Here is a 6,000-nt window from a genome sequence, read left to right on the forward strand (position 1 = left end):
GTGTCTGTTAAGTAATAAAATGACCCTGGTCACGTGTGATCATACATTCAAACGTCATTGTCTCAATTGTTTTTTTTAAAGAAGACAAAACTTGTACTTTCTCTTATTTTATTAGGTGTACTGTTCCATAAAGGGGAGCCCTGCAGGACCGATCATTTTGTTAAAGGAGGATTGTCTGAATGGGAGCTCATTGTCACCATCTGTGCAACAAATTCACGTCGGCCGTTTCTCCGTCGGTGTGGTGAATTCTGTTTGCCCCTTCCAAAAATGTTTTCATAAGCTTGACGCCGTGGCTGCATGTGGGAGGAGCTACCAGCTAATATTTTAGCCTGATCACTACATGGAGCAGTGTCTGTGAAGGAGCATGGAGGACACGGATGATGCTGAGAGATCAGGTTTCTTTATTACTAAGAGTTCCACAAAATCATCTGTAATCAAATCTCCATGTCTAAGTTCATGAGATCATTCAGAGACTCTCCCGGTTTGGTGAGCTTCATTCCCACAGCGAGAGTTGCGTCTGGACGCCCACTTTCGCGGTCTTTCCATCTCTTTCTTTGACCAAGGTTGAAGGCTTGCTGTTTCCGAAATCCGTTTTTTTTAGGAGTTTTTCCTTATCGTTAAGGGGGGTCTAAGGGCAGTGATGCCAGTATAGCAGTATATATTTGTTAGTTCATTTTAGTATTTTCCTATTGAATTCTATGTATTCATGATCCTTTTGATTTTATGTTTCACTTTTTCAATTACCGATACGAAGCCCATCGAGACGACTGTTGTTGTGAATTTGGGCTACAAATAAAACTGAATTGAATTGATTTGAATTGAACCAGAGAGGGTAAAAATTAAAACAGGAATAAAATCAAGGGACTTTTTTTAAATATTGCCTCAATGAAAATAAGAAACATATCATAAAGTTCATATCTGCTCGCCTCCCAGTAGCCGGCATATCAAGCTAAATCGCTACAGCCACGGGGGCCCTGCGACAGTCTAGACCAGGGGTCGGCAACCCATGGCTCCGGAGCCACATGTGGCTCTTTCATCCATCTGTTGTGGCTCCCTGTGACTTTGGAAAATAATGAGTATTTTATAATAATGAAATTTTATTTTAGTTTGTTCATTTTTCATGGCATTTCAAAGGCGCCGCTAGCTCCGTACGAAGCGCGAGCCACGTAAAAACAGCTTTGTAATGAGCTCGTATTTATCGGGCGAGACCTGCAGAGCTGACAGCAGGGAGAGGCACGGGGCGGCTTCAATAAACACTCCGATCTTCTGCCGGGAACTTGACGTGCCGCGGGGCAGAGACCAACTCGCTGATGACAGACTGAGAGTTCGCGCCAGCGTTGCCAGATAGAGTCACAGGTTTCCAGCCCAAAAGTCATCTGAAAACCGCCAAACCCAGCCAAAGACCGCCCAACACAGCTTTTTTTTATGTTTTTTTCCGTACTGGACTGATAAAATAAAAGATTTTTCTAAATAAAAGATAGTTCAGACTAATAATAAAATGAGTATAGTATTAAATATTTCTTCAGCGGGCCGCCTTCTTCCATTCATTTGCTTAACCCGCTCTATCCCCGCTAAAACCTGCGTCCGGTTCTTTCATCCTTGTGCGGCGCTGGAGCGCCCCGACTATCGTATTTTGTGCTCTCTGTGTAGGACACACTGAGGAGCGCGGGGGAAACCAACTCTCAGCTGCAGAGGATGTGAACAGGTGAACAGGTAGAGAGGAAAAGCAGGTGGAGAGGTGGGGGAGGGGCTTTGGCTTCAAACTCTGTCAGAGATGCAAACACGGGCGTCAGATTCAGACGCAGCTTTCCCTGCAGGAGTTGAAGCAGAGACTTTCTCTGGGATGATTTTATGAACTCAAACATGGAAACATGATTACCAAGGAGAACTCTTCAAAATAATAAACCTGATCTCTCCACATTCTCAGTGTCTTCCATGCATTGATGCACACATCGCTCCAAGCAGCGATCAGACCAAAACCAGTAGCTCCTCCCACACGCGGCCGCGGTATCATCCTTTAAAGAACATAATGTGCATTTGCAGCGACGTATGCTTCAGACGATGTCCGATTGGCCAATCTACATGTCAATCAAGTCCTGTACTTTTCAGAGAGGACTTTGGTGGATTTTAAAGAAGTACTTTTTTTTTTTTAATCTTTTCTGGCCCGCGATCTACACTCATGTCATTGAAGATCGACCGTTAGATCGCGATCGACGTAATGAGCACACTTGATATAATATATACATGCACAATATATATATATATAATGATGTCAAAACGGGTTGTGGCTCCGGGAGCTTTCTTTTTTATTAGGGGTGGTCCCAAATGGCTCTTTGAGTAAAAAAGGTTGCCGACCCCTGGTCTAGGGTGTGCCCGCCTTCGCCCAACAGAAGCCAGGATGGGCTCTGGAAACCCCGCTGCCCTGAGAACTATGGATCGATTCACTATATTTGATGTGTTTTCTACACGCTGCCACTGAAAACGCGGTGTGCCCAAAGTTGTACTCTCCCTCAAATAAAATTACAGGTCGTTCAACAGCGGGTAAGTGCTTTCCTGGTGTATTCACTGATGAAGTAGCTGTGGTTGGTAACTGAGGATCAGACTTAGTGTTACACTGCAAAAAACCACCATCTTAATTCTAGAAAAAAGTACTTGTTTTTAGTAGAAATTGACTAGAAATAAGTCAAATTATCTGCCAGTGCAGCTAGTAAATTTTACTTAACAAGATGTCTTGATTTAAGTAAAAATATCTAAGCCATAGTAAATTGGTTAAATCTTGAAATTAGGCAAAAACACTTATTTTAAGCAGTAATTTAAGACAAAAAACTAGAAACTAGGATATAGGAGCTTGATTAAAATGTATTGCCCACTAAAATTCAGAAAATAAATCTTGAAACAAGCAGTTGCAAAAGATATTTTTGCTTGTTTCAATACTAAAAAGAATGAAAACAAATTCACTTTTCGATTCTTTTATTTAACTTACAAACTGAGATTTGTGTTACAAATGTACCCAAATTTTCTAGGAATACAACAGTTTCTTTAACAACACAATTAGAATACTCATCTAAAGAGCAGACATAAACATTGAACTGCAAAAGCAGTTCATCTTCCAACAAATTCTTTACTTTAATGCTCTTTCATGTGGTGGTGCTGTCCCGCTTGTGAATTGTATCCTGAAGGATCTGTCTGAATGACAGAAGGGTGGCCACGCATTTTGTGTAGGTCAGATGTAGTGTGTAATAATATGGCATTTAGAAAATCAGACCCTCGTGAAGCTTTTCTTTTTCAAACGTCACCGGCATCAAACCAATATCAACGATTCATCTACAGCCATCGAACACCAAGACTGGACTTGACAGGCCTCTCTTCTGGATGAAGACGTTTGGATCTTCTGTTGACTATAAAGCAGAAAAAAACGTTTTTACTTTAGTATCTCCAATGTAGTAATTTCTTTATGTATCTGCTTAGGGCAAAAATAAAAATTTACCTCCTGAACATGCAGTAAAGCTTCACTAGCACATCCCAGTTTCTTTGATGGAGGTGCCACCGAGGGAAAGAGAATGGGAAGGGCCTTCACCAGAGCAAAGTTGGCTTCCACTGAAACACAATAAATTGAATTGTTCTTCCTGAAGAAGAAACACATAGAACAAAGTGTTTTTTGAGAAGAAGCATTCACGCATCTAACTACATGTATCAAAAAGGCAAACTTACTTTTATCCCTGTTGATTGGTGGCTTTATTGCCTTCTTTCATACTCCGTAAAATGACCCTGGCGCAGCAATCCTCCCATCTCATTTTGACTTCCTCGAAGAATTCATCATTGTGGGGAGCAAGGACTATGCATTTCTCCAAGCACCTGCAATGACAAACCAAGTAGTGAAAAATATATAGACATTTAAAATTTTACTTTATACTTTTTACATAATACTTACAATGCAATTCTCTGGATAAACATCCACGATGGATGAAGCTCTGGTATCTTCTCTTATGACCTGAAACTCCAGATAAAAAAACTGGTATACATCAGCTACATTGGGCTTCTACTTCTTGTACATTTCCTGCAGTTTTATAATGCCTGGTTTGTACTTGCATACTATCCTTATTCACTAGAAGTGATCACAAATTATATTTTAATTTCTGCCAACAATAGTAACTCACAAACTTAAAAAATGTTAAAATCACAATTTTTAATAACAGCAAGTTTTCATTCAAACATTAAGATCATCAAGCATACATGACAAACAGTCTTTCAAACTGGCCGATTTGGGTGGGAAACTGCCCAATCTGGCAAGCCTAGCATAAAAGTGAGTTACAGTTGAGCAGTATTGGGCTAGCAATAACTCAAGTTAGCTTACTACTACTTACTTCTTAAACACTGAAATACATTTTAACTAAATAAAAATTAAATTTGACACGTTTAAACAGAACCAAAATATCATTAATTGTATTTTAAAGTATATTTATGAAATACACTGCATACTTACAAAAAAGTGACGAAGTAGCTTACATAATGCAAGCGCAAGCTAGCTAGTTGCTCCGTTAGCCTGCTTCTCAAGATGTTTAAACCCACTTTATAATCTTTACCAGCTGCATGGGGCGTAATGGTGATTTATTCTATGTCATATAATTTAATATAGCTTACCTCCTTTTATCTTTTCCACCGAATATTATATTCCTAGTTTTTCCTGTTCGTCCTCGTCATGTTCTGGTTCATCAGATGTACGACGCAAATGTGACAAGATGGCGCTGGGTCGGTCACAATCTGAAAATTCTCAAAGGGTATCCCAAAAATGCAATAAATAGAATTAATTTTTTGTGTTACACATCATTATGAAAATACATAAGTTATAAAACAGCATATAACGTGTTTGCTCTATCAGTTTAGCTTAAGCAAGTCTTCTGAAGATATTAATCCCCCTTCCTCTGGTCACAATGGACTTTTCCATTCTCGCTTGTGCCCGCCGGAATGTTCCACTGAAAAATTACGACAATACATGACAAATACATATTTTAAAAGATCAACTATTCTACTTAAACTTTGTTTGATATGAAAAAGAATTTATTTGATTAAGGAAGATAATCATTGTCTGATTTGTACAATTTTAGATTCAAAATAGATCTTTGCACAAAATCTTGATATGGTATTGCCCAAACCAAGGGCAGTGGAATTATGATTGCGTCATCTGTGGATTGCAAAGTACTGTTTATAATTTAAATTTAATTCAGGTAACCATGCTGTTAGAGTGAAGTGGCTTGTTCTCAATATTAACAAATATGTATGTGAAAGGTCTCTAATTATCATTTTTGCAAATAAAAAAATACTTACTTTTGGATTTACACAAAAGATTTTGTGGTAAACAATGTATTGCTGACAATACAGAATACATTGTATTGAAGCCAGGTTTATTAAACACTGTTTTAACAGAGACCTTCTTGCTTATGAAATAGCTATACCTAATCTTGCTTACGTTTATAAATGCTGAAAACATGCTTGGTTATCATCGTTTCAAAATCAGTAGTTTGATTAAATATAATATTGATGATGATATTGCAGTAAAAAACAAAAAATATGTATCCATTGTTTATCCTTTTAATATTGGATGAGCTATTAAACATCAGTATTCAAATACATTTTTGGATATCAGATAATGTTGTATCATCTAAAATGAACTTAAATTAAGACCTTAACCTGTGCTTAAATCAGGCCTGCAGTATTTTTTCTTGTTTTGCATGAAAAATGATTAATTTCTAAATTTACAAACTGATCAAGAAAGGTAATGCATATTTTTTTCTTAAAACAAGTTTAATAAACTTAAATTAGGACGTTTTCCTGTCCTTAAATCAGGCGTGCAGTGTTTTTTTCTTGTTTTGCATGTAAAATGACTAGTTTCTAGATTTACAAACTTATTAAGACAGGTAATGCATATTTTTCTTAAAACAAGTTTAATAATCTTACACGTGCTGCTGTTTTTATCTAAAATCAAGATCAATAAGATTTTAC

At 37.7% G+C, this 6,000-nt stretch overlaps 1 long non-coding RNA gene across 1 annotated transcript; it reads right to left on the reverse strand.

The window, feature by feature from the left end:
- Window positions 1-3,262: 3,262 nt before the first annotated feature.
- LOC144996235 (uncharacterized) lies at window positions 3,263-3,852 on the reverse strand. The gene is made up of 3 exons (XR_013659256.1): window positions 3,712-3,852; window positions 3,488-3,597; window positions 3,263-3,398 (listed from the first exon to the last, which is right to left on the reverse strand). It is a non-coding gene; the product is annotated as an uncharacterized LOC144996235 (long non-coding RNA).
- Window positions 3,853-6,000: the final 2,148 nt, after the last annotated feature.

This window comes from Oryzias latipes, chromosome 12, assembly GCF_053564925.1.
Source record: "Oryzias latipes strain Hd-rR chromosome 12, Olatipes_Hd-rR_3.1".
NCBI classification, from domain to species: Eukaryota; Metazoa; Chordata; class Actinopteri; order Beloniformes; family Adrianichthyidae; genus Oryzias; species Oryzias latipes.